The sequence below is a fragment of the Gallus gallus genome, chromosome 11 (genome assembly GCF_016699485.2).
Source record: "Gallus gallus isolate bGalGal1 chromosome 11, bGalGal1.mat.broiler.GRCg7b, whole genome shotgun sequence".
In the NCBI taxonomy this organism is placed as follows: domain Eukaryota; kingdom Metazoa; phylum Chordata; class Aves; order Galliformes; family Phasianidae; genus Gallus; species Gallus gallus.
In genome coordinates, this window is record NC_052542.1 from 3187130 (window position 1) to 3206129 (window position 19000).

The following is a 19000-nucleotide window of genomic DNA, read 5'->3' on the forward strand; positions in this document are numbered from 1 at the left end:
GAGCCCCTTGTACAGCTTTACTTAACAAGAGAATCTTCTAATGGTGGACAAAAGTACAAGATGCTACAAAATGATGTTCTTTCTTGCTTTTAGATGGTTTAAATGTTTATCATTAACAAAAGAGAATGTCAGAGCTTTGCCAAACACAACAGATAATTGTTTTCTGTTCTAGTGCAAGCATTTGTCCTTTTTGATATGAGTAACAAGTGTGCTGAGTTTGTGATAATGGGAAGCTACGCTCACTCATTCTGTTGAGAGGCTGTCAGCAGACCTTTCCTATGCTTGTAGTGTGATTTGAAGATAATGTGCTGCATTTACCTAAATGGACGGGAGGTAATTCTGTCCTTGACCTTCTTTTCAAGAATGACAATGTGTTGGCCAAACATAGTGTTGCATCCTGTCTCACATAGGGAATAATTTATGAGAAAGTACTGACTGTTTCGAAGACTTCAACTTCAAAGCTTTGGCACTTTGTTATGTAGTCTTCAGCTTATTCCTCCAAAAACTGTTTTTTTTTCCCCACTAACATTGTGTATGTAACCTTGGCTCCCAGTCCCCTCCTCACTAAAATGTTACCTTACAAGCTTTGTGTGTAGCTGCTACTCTGTCCTGTTTATTTTACAATCCAAGTTTTTTTACTGCTTACTTCAGATTTGGAATATTTAGCATTGGCTTTTCATGCACATGCCTCACAAAAGTACATGATCCTGTTTATGAAGGAAACATGAAGGCCAAGTATTTTCAGCCATTCAGCTAGGGACTTGGAAAGAAGAATGTGAAAGAGATGAATGAAAGTGATTAGGAGATAAAACAGACTTGCAGATGTGTGCTGTTTCACTAACTGTGGAACACAGTATCAACACATGAATGAGTAGCTGGGCTAACCAGTCTAGTGGAGGAAAGCCTACAACAAATACTAGGCTGTAGTTTTCTGACCCTTTCCCTTTTCTACTAGAGTTGTGCTGCGTATCTTGAAGATCTATATTTAAGCTTCTATTCTTCCCAATGTAGTTCTCTTCAGGAGGAACTCTAGCAAGACAAGCTGTAGCATTTCCAACCAAATTTTAAATCAGGAAGAACAGCAGCAGATTGACTAATTCAAAAAAAAAAAATAAATAAATGAAAAGACTTCTGATGTATTTTTAACATTTAAGAATGAACTTTACCCCAAATAGCCCAAAACTTAACTTCAATAACAATGCAGTTTTCTACTAGCTGATCAAAAAATTATTTATCTTTCAAACATGCAGACCTTCAAAGTAAATAAATAAGCAAGTAGAAGTAGACCAGAATTATTATCCTATTGTAGGTGGGAGTGTTTTGAATCTCTATGAGAGCTTGTGTTACATATGAATTATATAGATAGGCAGAAATAAAACCAAAATGATTTGGGGCACCCTTTCCAAAGATTAAAGGGAAACAAAGGTTTTTGATACGTGATTCCAAAATTCCCAACATTAGGATTTTTACTGTGTACATGAGTCCAAATTTCTGCTTTTCTTTATCTGGAACAAGGAAAAGAGAATCTGTAAATGAGTGACCTACTGCTAGGCTGTGGCTGCTGAGTTACTTTTGGTTTCTTTAATTCTGCTGTCTTAGGAAATATACTTTGAAAGTTTTTGAAGTTTTAATTTTTTGTTTGGATGCAGAACAAAACACTTACTGGTTTGTACCATTCTTGTTTTCTATCCAGGGCTCACGAAATAGATCTCAAAAGTCTTAAAATGTTCTGTCACTATCCTTTTTAAATTATATTTCATTCTGGTGTTCAGCTTCTAGGCTGCATCCAGGCTTGGAGATCTCTATATCTGATGATGTAAAAGTTGTTTTTTCTTCTATTTCATGTCTTCTGCCCTCACCCTGCCCCAACTTGTGAGATCATGAAAATGCCTGCTCTCCTGAGGTTTTTGGTTGTTCAGATAAGCAGCCAAAAGTTCAAGCTGAAGTTGGATTCAGATCTTTGAAGCTCACCTTTACAAACTGAAAACTGAACTGGCTTGCCACAGGAGTTTTATTTTCTTTATATTTTAATGGTCTTCAGAGAATATTGGAAGTCATCAAATCTTTTTCCCTGCTATATTATATGCTATTCACCAGTTTTGCTAGATTCATGCCTTTTCTGCCTCAGAGGGAAAAAAATATATACTAAAAATGCAATTCTTTCCATTCATAAACTGCTTTTAAATATATACACAGAAACAGAGGGAGACAGACACAACTGCTCAAACAAAACACACAAAGAGAGATGCACAAACAAAACACACAGAGGCACGCAATGACACAAACACAAAAAACACACGCAGAGGGTGAGACGCGCAACCACATGGTGAGACGCAGAGAGAGACATGCAAACATGCACAGAGAGACACCCACAAATAAAGAGGGAGATGCACAAATGCAAACACACAGAGAGAGAGACACAAATGCACAAAGAGAGACACAAATGCACAAAGAGAGAGATGCAGAGGCACACAAACGCACACACAGTGATGCACAAATGTGCAAACACACAGTGAGACACGCAAACACACAGAGTGAGAGAGACAGTAAGAGAGGGACCAACAAGCACACAGCAAGAGATACGCAAGGATAGAGACAACCACAAACACACAAATCGAGAGACATGCAAAGATAGAGACACCCAGAAATAGAGAGAGATGCACAAACACAAAGAGAGATGCACACAAACACACAAAAGGAAAGAGGCGTACAAACGCATGAGAGAGACACGCACAAATGCAGAAAGAAAAAGACAAAAACGCACTAACATGCTGAGAGAGAGAGAGAGATGCACAAGCACACAGAGACGTGCAAACAGACACACAGTCATGAAAGCAAAAAGAGAGAGCGACAAACACGCAAACAATGAGAGACGCACAAAGAGACAAGCTAACGCACACAGAATGAGAAGCAGAAACATGCTCACACACAAAGAGAGATGCACAAACACGCAAACCCAATGAGAGAGAGACGCTCAAACATACAAAGGCAGAAACACACAAAGAGATGCACAAAGAGGGAGACACAAACAACCCATCTCTCTCCTTCATTCTCACCTTTTGGGAGTAATTGAGAGTCTCTCCCAAATTTCACACTCTTCAAGCAAGGCAGTGGTGAGTTGATTTGAATGAAATAAAAGCCCCAGGGAGATTGAGATGTAACCATGCTGTAGAACCATTAAGTTTCTTAACGAGCCTCTTTTGAGGAAAGCATCTTCTCCAAGTGTTAGATTGGACACAGCTCCATTTGGTGTCTCCACATTGCACTTTGTTTGAAGGGGCAGGCTAGTAGGCCTTGAACCATCAGCATGCCATCTACTTTAGCTAATTTTCATGTTGGTATCTTTTAATATTTACTATTGATGTTTTCAATGGTATCAGTTTAAAAAAAAATATACATTCAAAAATCACTTTTTAAATAGTTGAGCTCAGAATCAACCTTCATTTGGAGGAGCAATTCCTGATGAGCTCATTTCAAACAAAGTTATGTGGCATAAAAAATGAGCTGTGTTAGCACAGAAGTTTTAGTAGTTGGTCTGTTTTATGTTGTGCTCCCATTGCTTCTTTAAAGTTATTTGCTGAGTGACTAGATTAATCAGAAGTGTCACAAGCATTTTTTGTCAGCTTGAACTGATCTTTTACCATGAATTCCTGTTCTGTTGATGTTGTAACTTGAATAGTTTAGTAAACCAGCTTACAAAATGCTACCAAGCTGCATGCGCTCATCTTTCTATTTCACCACTGCCTTAATTTTCCACTGAGGATAGTTTTCTGGGAAAACTCTTGAAGTGATGTTACTAATGTGATCAGAGTTGAACAAACAGTTTTGGAGGGTTGCAGTCTGTGGAGGATGTATGAGATGATGACTTGCAAGCCTGCTTTACAGAAATAGCAAACCCTGGAACGTTGTCTAGATTCCATACTGCGTACGGAAGGAGACAGAGTGTTGTTTTTTCACTTGTTCTAAAGTGCTCAGTAGGGTTATCCTTATTTTGGCTGCAATGATAGTGAGGAGATTCAGCTACAAGCTGCAAAGGGTTTGTTTATCTCTATGTGGAACTTAGTGCAGTAAGGTGTGGAAGTTTGTTTGCTTTAGAGTTAACTGTTCATCTGAATTGCAGTATGCTCAGGGGTACTGCTTTAGATACGTGATACAAATCTTCCTGCAGCAAAAAGAAGCTGGTGGGCTATAGAGATTAGTAGGAAGAGAGAAATCCTGTAGCAGCTTATGTGAGGTTTCTTGTGGTTGTTGCCATTGTTCAGACTGCTGAGGTATCTTGCATCAGTTTGTTTTAAACTGAAATGAATGCATCTCCCACTTCTGCTCTTTCTTCATATGTGCTTGTAAATCATATGCTCCATGATTTCAATTGGCAGCAATAGATTATCTAATATTGATCATGATCTGACTAAGGAGTTGGTAGTTCTTTAAACATCTCTCAAACTTCAGCTGTTCTTAAGGTTTAAAATATTATTTCAAGTTCATCTTTGGACTTAAAGAAAGGACATTAAAAAAGCAATCAATTGGGCAATTATTTACTTCCAGCAGTGATATGTTTTACTACTAAAACAATACAAATATTTGTTTTAAGTTGTTGATGAATACTGGCTAAACACTGGAGCGTAGCAGCTATGGAAAATTCCAGGAAAAAGTGTAAAATGATGAGTGAAAAATGTCAAGGGTAATACTTGTTAAATGTGATTTCATTCACACATTTATATCTAAAAACATCTCCCTTAATCATCTGGGAGTTGTGAGGTTGAGTCATGTTAGCCCTTTTCTTTTTCACATTTACTCTATTTTGTTTGTACTTCCTGAATCTATTCTATTTTTCTCATTTTCTTTTACCCTGCTGGTTTGTTCTTTCTTGGCTTTATTTTCAATTAGTTAAACATAAGTGGCCTTTGACATAGGAAAGATTATGAAAACAGTGGGATGTGGATGTTAGTTACTGCTTTGAAAGAGGAAGACAAATATTTTTGTGTGTTCTCCTTTATCTGTTACCTCTCTCCTGGGGCTCAGTTGTCAGTAAGTGAAGTAAAACAGCCACTTGATTAGGGAAAAGGGAATTTATTTAGAATATTTCTTAGTTTTCTGTGTATTATGGCTAGGGGCCTAATAAATCTCGGTTCCATTATGCTGTGCAGAGCTACTAACGTGTAAAATGTGTAACAAGAGCCTCTGAACATTACGGCATGAAGTGTTGTAACTGACCAGACCTGGCAGGGAGACAAAATACTTGATTTTATGCATGCATATCAACAATTAAAGATCTGGAACAGGCATCCAATTGTGTTTAACACAACTTGAAAATTTGTCCTCTTACAATGGCATCTAAATTGACACTAGTCTTCAGGAAATCTTGCCTTTATAGCCATTTTAGGGCCGTGGGAAGGGTTAACGCAGTTAGCTGTTACTGAGGGGTTTGTGGGGACCACACATCTGTAATAAGGTCATTTTTGAACTCCTGAAATACATGTTACTGAGCCTTCTTTTGAGACTCATGGGCTGATGAACCCTTCTGAGAATGCTTTGATGAAGGAATGTTTTTTTTTTTCTAGCTAAATTCCTTTGCATATGAAAGTGGGTTGTGTTTGTTTTTATTTTTGGATAAGCAAATATCCTTAATTTTGGCTAATATATGGGTCCGGTCTTCTTCAAGGCCTGTGAACATCCTTTACGTGCAACACATGCAAGGAAAGCAACTTGTGCGGAGCATTTCTCAGCTGCGGAGCCTGTATTACTAACTTAGTACAATATTGATTTGGGAAATATTACATGTTTATCCCTTTGATATTAACTGAAGGAAAAGAGAGGTTGATTTTTGGAATGAACCCATTTAGAAATACCCCTGTCCTACTGTGTTGTTGTTGGTGAGACTACTACCAGGCTGGCAGTAGCCATGCTTAATTATCATTCTGCACCGTAGAAATGTTATTCTCCAAACAGGGAAGGTAAGAGATAACACAGGAAAGTAGTACCTAATGGGCTTTGCCTTAATTCTGTCTGGCTGCCATGGAAGGGGAAGTTAAATAAAATACTCTAGGTTTGGAAATATGTGCTTGAGTTAAATTGGACATAATACTGCCTTGCAAGAACTGATGAAAATTAAAATTCCACAAATATGAAGTTTAAAAAAATGAACAATACCATTTAAATGATAAAGGGCTTCTCTATAGCGTTGCAAGTATAAAATAGTTGACATTTAAAATGTCAATAGTTTCAACATTTACCATAGAGTTCTGACATTTTAATAGTACCATTGGAACCTTTGTTTGTTTTAAATGCTTAAATTTTTTTAGCAAACAATTGACAGTCTGGTCATCTTTAAAAGGCAGTAGCTTCTTCTGGGACTACAGCTATTGGGGAAACAGAACCCTTAATTTTGGTGGCGGAAGTCATTGAAATAGGGTCAGCCATATAAAAATAAGCACTTATTTCCTACTGCTGACATTCACATTTTGCTTGTGGTAGGAAAAGGAATTAGGGTAAGTTATAATACTCATTTCCTGGAAATTTGTATTAAAATCTCTTTAAGGACTAAAAGTAGTAAGCTGGGCTGTGAGAGACCTTGTTCCTCCCTGGACTTGGATGGTTAGGTGGCTTTAGTAAATCCAGTCCCTCTATGCCTTCCCTTCTTTGGGAGAGACGACTACTTTAACTGTTGTAGAGGATGACTGCTGTGGTTTCCTTGTAGAGAACTACATCTATGCTTACACCTATGCTTGATTATTCAGTGTTTTATGACCACTAAAGGAGGGCTTATATTGAAAGTTTTGTTTCTATTATTTGAATGACCATAAATGACATTCAGCAAACTCTTGCCGGGAAGATCCTGGAAAAAAACAGCAGAGTGAAACAAATATTTCATTTAGTGCCCATCTTACTTCCTGCACATATACTTGACTTATCTATGCTTCTAATCCAGTTTCTGCATTGTATTATGTCTCACGGGCACCTGAGTGTCCACTTAAGTCCAAAGTAAAATGTCTGGAGTTAGCATCCATCAGTTTTTATCTACTCTGCATCGTATGCACAGCAAAAGGAAACAAAATCCCCAGTTCCATGTGAACAATTGAAACAAAGTTCTGGTGAATGCCTTTTGGCTGAAGACACTGCAGTTGTAGCTTGCCAAAGTAAACCTATTGTGTGTGAAATGTGCTTTGTTGCAACTTTGTAGGACAAGGAATTGCAGTCAATGTGTAGTGTATTGTAGTTGTCTTATTCTTGGATTTTTATATGATACAGCATAAGGTATTACCACTAACTATACAAATGCTTTGTGAACTATGCCTGCCGGGATGAGTCTAAAGTTCTTTAACAGTACTCAGTTGATGGATTTATATTGAATCTTATGTCATTTCAGTCTTTAGAAGGAAATCTCACATACAACTAAAGCTGAGACTTTTTTCATTTAAGCTGGACTCTATTTAGTAAAGGGCTTATATGAGCTATCTACAACTTTCCAATGAGCTAAAGGGTTTATAACACTTTATATTCTCTGGCACGTCACATGTCCCTACCAGATAGTTGTATTAAATGGTCTATAGGAAAAAAGAGGTATGAGCTGAAATGAGACTAGCATCCTGGGTTGTTCAGAAGAGAGTTGGAGGAATTTACATCAGTAGCGAGTATAGAAGATGTCTGATATGGCCATCCTGATATGCAGCTGAGCCACCTGCCTGTGTGAACTCAGTGAAAGGGATCAGAAGCAGATCTTTATTATCAGTCCTCTAATTTCCATGCAAGAGAAGGGGAGCTGAGTTTGTATTCTACTTCCCCTTATACAATGGTGAACACTATAGCCTCTGCCTCAACACTGGAAATATTCTTAAAAATCAGTAGGGATCTCAGCGTTCTGGAGCCATGTTTTGGTCCTTGTAGTTATGCTAGAAAATATAAATAACTGGCCATAGGATCTTTGAAGTGAGAGTTGTATCTTCATCTTTCTAGCATACCCAGCTATTCTGTGTTTATTGAAGGAGGAAAAAGAAAAGATAAGAAAAAAAACCCCTATAGATTGCTATCTGTGCAGACTGCAGAGAGGTTAGTGCATGAGTGAGGGGGCACTCTGCAATGTCATGAGAAGGAGAGCATTCCGACCCATCTCTCAAAGGGGGGAAGAGCTGTAGCTCTGAATCTGCATTACGCTGTTTCTCCCTTTCTACTACTGTCCTTCACCTTTCCAAATTGTTTGGAAGCCAACACAGCAATGCTACACTTCAAATGTGAGTGTCCTATGGTTAAAAAGGGAACAAATAAGGTAGTAGATAGAGAAAAATAACTTACAGGGAACACGCTTTTGCACACACTGATTAATTGAGCTGTGTCAGTGGCCTTGTAATGCTGCTGGAGACACTGTGGTGCCTGCAGGTTTTCCCTACTGCTTTAGTCTGTGTGTGTCATGGAAAGATTAATGCTGTGATATAAGGCTATAAACTGACCTTGTGTGTCTCTGTGATGACTTTTGGAACTGGTAGATAAGGTTACTCTCCAGCTTTATTGTTTTGTTTTTAATGAGCTATTTTCTGCAGGATCCTTCTAATAGTGGCATGGTTTTTCAGTAATGCATAGGGGCTACAAAGATGCCCTTTTATGGTAATCTCTTAGATGTGATGCAGTTTTCAGTAAGGAGTTAATGTTGAAAGATTATTGTCAAAGCTACAGTGGATCACTATGTCTTTGGTTATAATATCTAGAAGAGCAGCAAACAGAGCCTCAAAGCAAAGATCCTGATGATGTTAACACCTACATGATCTACTAGCAACCAAAAATACGGATCACAAATCTTATCATATTTTAAGCTGTCCTAGGATGACTTTTCCTAGCAGAACTATTTACAGTCTGTGGTTTAACACATGACCGTAAAATATCTTTTTCATTATTTTAAATTAAGATGAGACTACCAGTTATAACTCTGGCTGCTACATGTTATACAGCAGGTTCTGTTCATGCAGACTCAAAACTGAAGCAAGTTTGAATGCGATGGGATTGAATGTTGGAAAAACTTGCAATTTCAGGGCACTGCTGTCTCAGTTAATCATGACCATTTAAAATTGCATAATATTTCTTCAATCCCAAATTTAAGTATGAATGGGATAAATTAGCAAAGTTAAACACTGTGCTTCCTGAATTCTTTGTTACTCAAGTGTTCTCCATTGCTTCTCAGTATTGTTGTCTGTATAAGTTTTGCAATAAAATTCATTCATATCAGGCTTGTTTATTACTGTTACTCCTAAACTTTCTTTGGTGTTTTTTGTGTGAAAGCCAAACAGTGACACAAAAAATGTCTGGGGAGTCCTGAGGTGCTAAGAAACCCTGAAAATGAGTCAGCCTTAAATGATTAGTAACAGATAGCAATTGCTCTGTTTTCAAAATACGTAAAAATGATTAGCAGTTGCTATGCAAGTTAATTTGGCAGTATTTATTTGTGTGGTACTGGTCCGTGAGTCAGAAAATATATGGAGCAAGCTTTGTTTATTGCCATTTTATGCTCCAAAAATGTGTTGTATCACTTATCTCTAGGAAAAATACCAACTTCCCCCACAATTTTTTTTTTTTCAGTTGGGAACCCTTGTCTGTAGTATAATGGCAACTTCCAAAAATGTTTCTGCACAGGAAAACAGCAATGATCTGGCTTGCTTATAGTTGGTAGGGCCTGGGGACAGGGATGTAGGAGCTGAAGTGAATAGTACAACATGTGCTATTTTTGCCCTGTGTGTGTATTAAGGCACCTGTGGATCTGTGCTAGGAGGCAGTAGTCATGATGGCTGTGAATCTTGCTCCTCTGCATAAGGCAGTATGTGTGTATGTGGTGCAAGGCTGTAGTACCAGAGCAGTTCTGAAGTTTCTGTCATGCCGCACAGCAGCTCATGGTGATGATGGATTCTGAATGCAGCATTGCTGGTAGTGCTCCTTTTTGGGGCAGTAAAACCTTTCTTGCTACAGAACAGGTGTGCACAGTTCAGCATGGCCTTTGGTAGCTTTACATCTGTATGCAAGCTTCCTTACTCAGAAGGGAGCGGTCATTCTGTTTAACAGGTTATAGATATTTTATTTTATGGTTTAGACATTTGTCTGCTAGGTCAGAGGTTTGAAATTCCTTGCCCATCTATAGCAGGGGTTCAGTTTCTTTCTGTGTTTCTGCATTTTAATCTGGTGACTTGGGAATAATTAATAATGCTTTGGTAATGTATTTTGATAGATTTTTGACAAGGAAGGTGCTATTTATAGAGATTGTATTGCAAAGGCTGTAGTAAACATTATTTATAAATGGCTGAGATTTTTTTTTAGCAGAGAATGCAGTTACTCAGATGGAGAATGGCAAGCTCCCTTTTAGAATGCTAGTAACTTTGTTGCAATTTAATAATTCTAATTGCAACTAATTAAAAACTTCTTTAAATTCACTTGGTGCCACCATTTCATTTCAACATTGTGATGCCTGTGCAGTGCCAGGACCTTTTCTCTGGGAGTTTACATGCGCTTTTTCTTTAGTTGAGTCACAAGAGAGAAGTCCAGTTGTTTTCTCTCATAGAAAGGGCATTGTTATACTTCAGAAAAAGTAAGGCAGAGCGCATGATTCTTTAAAAAAGAAAGTGTTTAGAAAATGTTTTCTGAGGCCTGTACTGAAGTTGATTGAAACAACATGGAATAAACTACAGATGTTGTTCCACTACTTCAAGTAACAAACTAAAAATACAAGCTTGTTTACTGTCTTAGAATACTACAAAATGCAAAATACAGGCACATTTAGCCTGAAATTGTAGGAGTAACTATGGCTCCAGATTGTACGCACAGAAATTAAGTTGGTATGTTTGTGAATTGATTCCTCTTTTATGTATTTGTATAAATGCTTTAGAACTTAGTCCAAAATTCTTCATGGTTAATAGAAAAGCATAATCATCATGGACTGGTGGAAGCTCTGCTCATTTGTGTCATATACTGGATTTCAAAAGACAGCTATCAAGCTGTTAGTAGCTCACAAAACAGCCCCTTCACCCCTGCTGCTATTCCTGGTGTGAAACTTCCGTTGAACAGATGAAATCCTTGAATGCGTCTATTGCTTGGAGGTCTTTCTCACTGTCTCTCAGCAATTTTTGTTGATTGTTGTGCACTTAATTAACTGTATCACTGAGTGCTTGTGTTCTCAGGCTTGTGTCCACATCTGTGATAACGTCTGGAAACTGTGCTTGCCTGCACATACATGCAGCTTCTTCATGAGGGATTGTACACGGATGTTAATTGAGAAAGGAAAACTTGGTGGGCCAGTTGGGATGCTATACCATAGAAACTGTGAATGCGTCATACTGTAGCCAGGTCTCAAAACTGAAGTATCATGCCTCTCAAGATTTGTCTTGAAGATTGAAGAGATGTTCTAGAGAGCAATTAATCCTTAAAGATCTGAATCTAAAGCAGCCTGGCCATGAATTTCTCTTCTGACTTCAGATGAAGTCTAAACGTGTGTACATAAGTATTTAAATTCAGGTCAGGACAGTACTTTTAACACATCCTTCCTATCTGTCTCCTCATGTTTTGGCTTGTGTTGAACAGCCTTGGCGTGGTCTCCAGTGCACATTACCTTCTGTGGTGGTATCTGCAGAAGGCCATGATTATGCTGCTTTCAGTGATGGATTAGTTATTTATCTTTTCCTATGACTTTTGAAATATCACCTGACCAAAAAAAAAAAAAAGCAAGGTAGTCACCTGAGCTTGTAACTGTACTTTTTGAGCAAAACCCTTTCATGTCTCCAGAGTTTAACATTTCATGTTGCATTCTAATGTATGTATTTGGAAGGTGTTGCCTGTATTTCTTCTGTCCTACGTTCTGTCTCAGTGTTTCAAAACAGATTGGGCACCCACCGAACAGTAAAACTTGAGTGCTTTCTGCAGGTATCTTTGGGCTTTTCAAGAGACAGATATGGGCTTGTTCATACAGTTGAGTCTGGGTATATTTCTGGGATGGAATTCATGAAAATATTGCTGCTGTGGAAATTTTAGGAAATAATTAAAGCCCCTTCTCTAGGGATTACACAAACTGTGGTCAGTGGATTTGAGCTTATAGCTTATTATAGCCCGATCTAATAAAGGAGTTTGCTCTTGGGGTAAACATGCATCAGTCTAGTTGCCACTGAGTAGGCACACAAAGTACATAAACAAGAAATAAGGAATCTGTAACTCAGCATACTTGGGTCGTAATAGGGCAGGATTGGAATAGTCTGTTCTCTTCACTGTGGAGAAAGTTGGATCAGTAATAGAGTGTTTTCAATGAGGCTCTTGTTCTGTGGAAGTTCTATGGTGAAGAAACTTTCTCTAACTTGACACATTGCATTGATTATGTGATTATTCTGTTGTTTGGTGTGCTAATGAATATATGCAAAATGTATAATAACAGTGGTAACTATATACAGAAGAAACATATTGCAGGAACTTCAGCTTTACAGGATTTTAACTTCAGGATTTACTTGGCGTTCTGAGAGATTTCTTGACTACCTTAAGTTTTGTATGGTACTTAATGTTTAATATTTAAAATCACAGATTTTTCTGAAAGCTTGTGAACAAGTCAAAATATTAGTATGATTGTGCACTCTTTCTTGCTGGAAGACGTTTGACAACATTGTAGGCAGTTCAAAAATATTCAAGTAAAATCAGGTGCAAGTTTTTAAGTACGGTAGCTTTTCTATCAGGAACCAGAAAGCTTAATGTTTTGTCAATTAGATTAGAGTTGAAATTGTCTGAATGTGTTTGATAGCAGACAGCTAACCAAAACTTTTTTCCATTGAATTCGATTAAACTGCTGTAATCAGAGCAATTACGTGGTGGTTTGTGGCCAGTTTACTGACTCTTATTATTTAAATAAATTTTAAGGAATTTTTTTTAAGTTTGACCTTTACTAACATCAGAGAACAGCAGGAGACTGGAAGTAAATGAACTGACTAAAGGCGTTGAAATGTCAGATTTTCTCAAGCATATAATCAGTATTGAAAATGGATTATATTAAAGCTGCAGAAGAACTTTGAAACTTCTCAGATCTTTTTCTTTTAAATTTTTAATGTTTAGTTCACATCACTTCTATGTTTTGGTTATGTTCTAAGTGAAGCCCTGTAAATTAAGAAATACCAGGTGTTAGTTGCTGTTCTACATACTTTGACACCCTGATGCTTTAGTTCTAACTAATAACTACATATTATGCTTGCCTAGTAAGACTTAAATCGTCTTCCAGAAATAGCAAGAAAGGAGATCCATGGGAATGTTTTACAATTTCTCTGGAGCTCTTAGATATCACTTGACTCGCAATGGAAATAAGGAAGGTATAGAGACACTACAGTTTTGTTTCAAACACTATAAAAGCAGAGGAAAATTTGGTGGAGCGTAATAGCAGTTAACTCAATTTTATTTGCAAATTAATAAAGGTCTTGGTTAGTCATAGGTTCATTTCTGCTCAAAAGTGGGAATGTATCATGGGCTTAGAAGTCAGATCAATAAAATTTTTTCACTATAACCTGCATTTACTCTGTATAACATCTTTCAATCTTATTAAGGATATTTTACGTAAAATAAAACTTTATGTAAAGCAAAGCAGTGAACTGTACCTTACTTTGTATATTAAAAAACAAAAGTGGAGCAATTTAGGGAAAGCTAGCTTAGTCCGTTTGACGAAAGTTTTAACTTTTTCCTAAAAATAGTCTATTTTTTTCCAGAATAATTATTTCATAAACCATTTTTTAGACAGAGACCCTCAGATGTTAAATTCTAGTTTTACAAACAAATTCTAAACAAATCTATTTTAGTGCACCTACAATACATGTATCTGTGTTGAAAATATTCCTGGGAATTGAGCTGGTATTTGTGACTGATAGGAACCTATACAAGCTAATCATAGCTAATGAAAAGTGAAGATATCTCAGTAGTAATAGACTGTAACTCAAATGAAGATAAAAATTACACATGTTGCTTTAACATATGGAACAAATACATCACAATTTGGAGGGACAGGGTGTATATGATGCCTGAGAAGATGTTTCAAGGGATATCACTTAAAGCAAGACATCTGTAAGAGATAATATGGTATGAATGAATTTTTGTGATGTGTGGGACTCCTGTCTGAAAGAGAAGAATAGAGCCTGAACTAAATTCTTTCTGACCTGAACTTACCTGCTATCCTAATTTGTGCTGTGAGGTATGTCAGAGCCAATATATCTCCAGCGGGGCTCTTCTGCACGGTATGGGTGAATGGGAACAAAATTGGTTGATCACAATTCTTTTTTTCTTCTTAACTGCTTAATTGTACCTTAGCTTTATATGCAGTGACTTTTTGTGCTGCCTCTTTCTGAATGACAATAGTATTATGTACTTAAAGGGTAATGTCACTTGAGCTTCAGAAAACATCAAGAAGTCAATGGTAAATGTGAACTAGTGCACTGGCATACCGCTAGGACCAAAACAACAAATCAGATGAGTAGGAAACAGTTCTTTTTTCTCAGATAATAGAATATTCTACATGCCTGGGAGGGACACTAATATTTCAGGTTTAATTTAAAAAAAAAAAAAAAAAAAGATTTAAAAACAAAGAACAAAATACTTGAAGGGATTTGAGGTCAGTTCAGTAGATACATTCAGTTATTTGCTCTGACACATGCTTAATAAAAAGCAAAAGAATGGAACGGCAACTTAAAGATAAGGTTAGAAATTACTAGGTTCCATGTAAATGTTTCGAAGCAGAGCAAAACTGATGTGGGTTGCTGGCCTTTTAGGGAGGTGTGCTGACACCCTGCCAGCACTCAAGCTCTTCTTCTTTTCTGGTGGTGTTTTTAATGTAAAAACAGTTGAAAAGCTGTTCTTTTACAAAATTGGGAAATCTAAGTTTTATAATACAGTCAGTTCTCAGCCTTACTGGTATACCATTAGTAATGGGCCTAAGCCCACTGAAATCAGAAGTAAAATGTAGTATTTACATTATAAATCAGAACAGCTTTTTCTAACACACGAACTTTGTAGTTGGCAAATGCAGACCCCTACCTGCATTTTCACTGATGATGGAATGTTTTACATTCTGCTTCTGAAACAGTTCCAAAAATTTTCGTAGTCTAGAACTATTTGACTGCCTTCTTAAATGTCACGTTCTTTGAATGCTTGAACCATTTTGAGTAGAGATGATTAGGAAACCCAAACACAGGTTGCACAGCTGCCAAATCTGATATGCCAGGAAAGTGAAGGCAGTAACCTGTGGCACGGGGCAGTGCATCTAGGGGACAGTATTAATGTCATGTAGCAGCTGATGCTGGTCAAGGTGTGTTGTGGCCTTCATTAGTACTTTATGTTCATGTAAAGGGCTCTCCTTTCTCTGAACTACTCAGTGACGCGTCTCACCACGCAGCCCTTAATGCTTTTGTCCACTTCAGAATCTTCATTATTGATGGTGGAAGCATAGTGGCAGCAGGGTTAAGAACAGGCTGTAAAGTTAAATCAATGTACTCCTTACTATCAGGTTTAATTAACTTTAAGGTTGGAAAGCAGAAACTTAAGGGAAGCTATGAGAGACCTCTTAGCAGAACATGGAAGGACCAAAGTTATAATGAAGACAGTAGGTAGCAGAAAAATCAATCAATTCTAGGAACTGAAAACAGGACAAGATCCATTATCCTTAGTGTCTGTTTCACCTCGGGCTCAAAAATTCTTGTCTATTGTTCTCTAACGTGTGTTCTGGAAAGAAGTCAGGAAATGGTTTGGATACATGTGTATTTGGTTGCTAGCAAGTTGCCCATACTTACTTTAAGCTCTGATTTAAGGCAAACTTATTTTATTGGGAAGATGAGAATTAGTTGTAGCTAAGTGTATGCTGAAGAGAGATCCTTATTTCATTGCTTATAGTGCACTTGAAGAAAGAATGAGTTTAGCCACATATACTCAGAATCACCTTTGATCCAAGCATTCCTAAAGATCTACCTCTCGACTTGCTCTCTTTCCTGACCCCATAAAGAAGACTGGGACTGACACATGCACAGTGGTTAATAGTCATAATGAAATCTTTCATCACTTTAAGATAAATTCATCACTATCATTTTAAGATAAATATAGTAATGAAGCATTGCTATTTTGAAGCAATATTTAAAAATCTGAGTGTTTGCCTTTGCTACTAGATAAACCTGCTGGGGTGCCAGTGTTTTGTGACCCTTACTGCTTGCCTTTGAGGTAACAACAGTACTGGGGAGTGAAGCTTGCTCTGCTGTGGGCTGAGTTTATCAAATGCCCTCTTCAGAAGGAAGCTAATATTCTTTCCGACTGCTGTATTCCAATTTGTAGGCTTCAGTGCTTACGCACATGTAGCAGCTTTGCCAATATTGTGGTTTTATTTCCATGTCAGTTATCTGCTCTTGGGGTAAGATGATAATACAAATGTTTCTGTTGAGCTCCTTAGTTAACAGTTGATTTAAGTGTTTAACAGCCTAATGACCCTAAGGTCATTCCAGAACCATTTGGCCTTGTAAAGTTTTCCTTAAATCTCATTCTTTCTGTACATCTCTTTCTCTCTGTTATTCTATATGATGGGCAATGGATGCAATTGTCTGGAAAGACTTTTTCAGCATCTTTCGCTGTATCTTAATGACTTGAAACATCTTTTGCAAAACATGCTTTCTTGTTTCTTTTTCTGTCTTTCTATTAAAAAAATTGCCACAGTTATGGCAAAAAGCATTGAATTTTAGAAAGGAAAAAAATCTTTAAATTCTACTACTTCTATACCTATGCATCTGCTTTTTGAACTTCCATTGCAAAAGATCAGAATGAAAATAGCTAAGGAGTTGTCAGGCTTAAAATAGTGTGTAGGATAATTTCCTTAGTTGTAAAGTTTTACTCGTTTGTAGATGGATGTGTTCGTGTTTCTAGGATGGCCTTTTGTTTGTACTCAGCTGCATGCACTAATGGTAAAAAGATGTTTGCCAATGGCAAAAAGCTGTTGACATATTATGTGATATCTGCAAATTAGGGGCTTCAGCTGTTCTTGTAGAGGTTTAATATGCAGATAACTGCATGATATATTTCTGTGATTTTTACCATCTATAGAGGCTTTACGTCTACTGTAGATGCCTAGAAAGGCTTGGGTAAAAGATGAATCACAGATTAAAAATAAATAGGAAAAAGAAAGCCCACACAATTTGGTAGAACTGATGTAGGTGAAGCTTTCAAAGGAATTGGATTTCCACTCTAAGTTACAGGCAAATTAGTGATAACCTAAACTGCAAAGCTACTCTTCCAGCTTCATAACAGTATCAGGAGCAGATTCTGGTAATGTTTGGGTGGAAAGCCAACCTGTGGTGCTGAAACACAGTGATGTTCTGTAGCTAGATGGACAAACAACTTTGTCAAAAGGGATAAAAACATGTCTGTTTAAATTAGAACACAATATGAACCTAGGTATAATGCATTCTGTGTATCTATCTAGCTATTGGATACACAGAGGAAGGATGCTCTCTCTAAGAGTGGACGTGAATTAAAAACATTTTCTAAAAGCAGTAATGACTAATACTAATTTCACTTTCTTGTCTCAGTGTTTACTTAAATATGTTGTTTTCATGTCCCCTGATCTCCTAAACTTTATTTTATTGTATTTGGAAATATCAGTGGAAAACAGCTTATTAACTGTTGTAGGTAACAGTTCTGCTCTCAAAATGTTTCTTGCAAGTGCTGCCTTAATGTTCTTTTTAAGTAGCTGCTACAAGGTGGTTGTAGTTCAGAGACGAAAATAATGCTGTTATCTCCTAATCTGTTGTTCAAGGGTCCAAACAGTATCTTTCCAATCGACTAACCACTGTGGACAGATTGACAGAACTTTGTGGTTTTGAGAAATGCTTATTATTTTATTAAATCAGTGCGTATACATGAATATGAACTGTCATCTGTGTCAGCATCTAACTTCTCTCTTTCATACAGAGATTGCTCTTATAGTTGTCTGACTGTGGATACATGAGTAAATGCTATTCTAATTGTAGACACACAAGTAAATGCTTCCCATTTCCCTGTTTTTCATCATCTCTTGATATTATCCTGTGGGTTTTACTTAAATTTTTCAGTTATTGTTTCTTTTCCATGTTGGATACTACTGTTATTGTTTAGACTATATAAAAGTACATTCTTCCACTTAGATGCTAACCTTGTTCCATAGATCGCATTACGGTTTTGTCCTGTGTACATGGCAGATCTTTCAGCAAATCACCTGATTCTCTCCAGTAAATAAAATGTGAGCAATTCTGGGTCATGTGTTTATAACTGTCTGTGCTTGTCAAACCTACCTTGAGCAAGCTATTCCTTTGGAAATCGAATTTATAGAACAGTAAGAATCCCAATCCTGTTGGATCAACTGTCTGGCTCCTAGAAATGTAGTGTTACTGTGAGCTTCTAACACAATAGCATCATTGAATTCTGATTGCGGAGTTCAGAATTTTTCCGTCTCGTTGACTCAGAAACAACAGAAGCTGATCTTCCCTGTCCTGTCTCCTTTGGGCTAAGATGAGGTGTCAGTAAGATATGTAGTTCCCTATTTTAACAAAGTGGTCACTAAATAGCTTACTGCTGCCTTTAGACTGTACATTTTGATTTTGTCTTCAAATGAATTTGGAAAACAAAATCTTGAAGATTGGAAGTAAAAATGTTTTCCTTCAAAACTTATTTCATATTTCATGGCCTTTCCTGTTGTTGTTCAGTGTTATCTGCACTTTAATATGAAGGACAAGGTGTAATGAGGAATCTACAAGTCAGGCTCTGGAAAGTGTAGATATGAGATGCCTGTTTATTTCCACTGTTCAGAGTTAAAGATTCCATATTTAGTGCAAGAGGAAGAGAAGTGGACTTGCAAAGTCCAAAAGAATTGCTCTCCAGGTGGAAATGCTTGGCAGACATCTGTGTCCAAATGGTAGCTTTTTAAACTTGGAAGTCCAAACACATCTCGTGGTTCATTGTTCAAAGCCATAGTCTCTTTCCAATAGAGAAGTGAATAGGACTCAAAAAT

At 37.2% G+C, this 19000-nt stretch overlaps 1 long non-coding RNA gene across 2 annotated transcripts in view; it reads left to right on the forward strand.

Moving 5' to 3' along the window:
• The window catches only part of LOC101752262, a 52607-nt gene that overhangs the window by 7946 nt on the left and 25661 nt on the right, over nucleotides 1–19000 (forward strand). Inside the window, exon 4 of one of the 2 annotated variants that reach the window (XR_005862898.2) lies at nucleotides 1–19000. This exon is cut by the window's right edge and continues 3656 nt beyond it. The exons of the other annotated variant lie outside the window; for it this stretch is intronic. This is a non-coding gene — a long non-coding RNA (uncharacterized LOC101752262). 2 annotated transcript variants of the gene reach the window in all.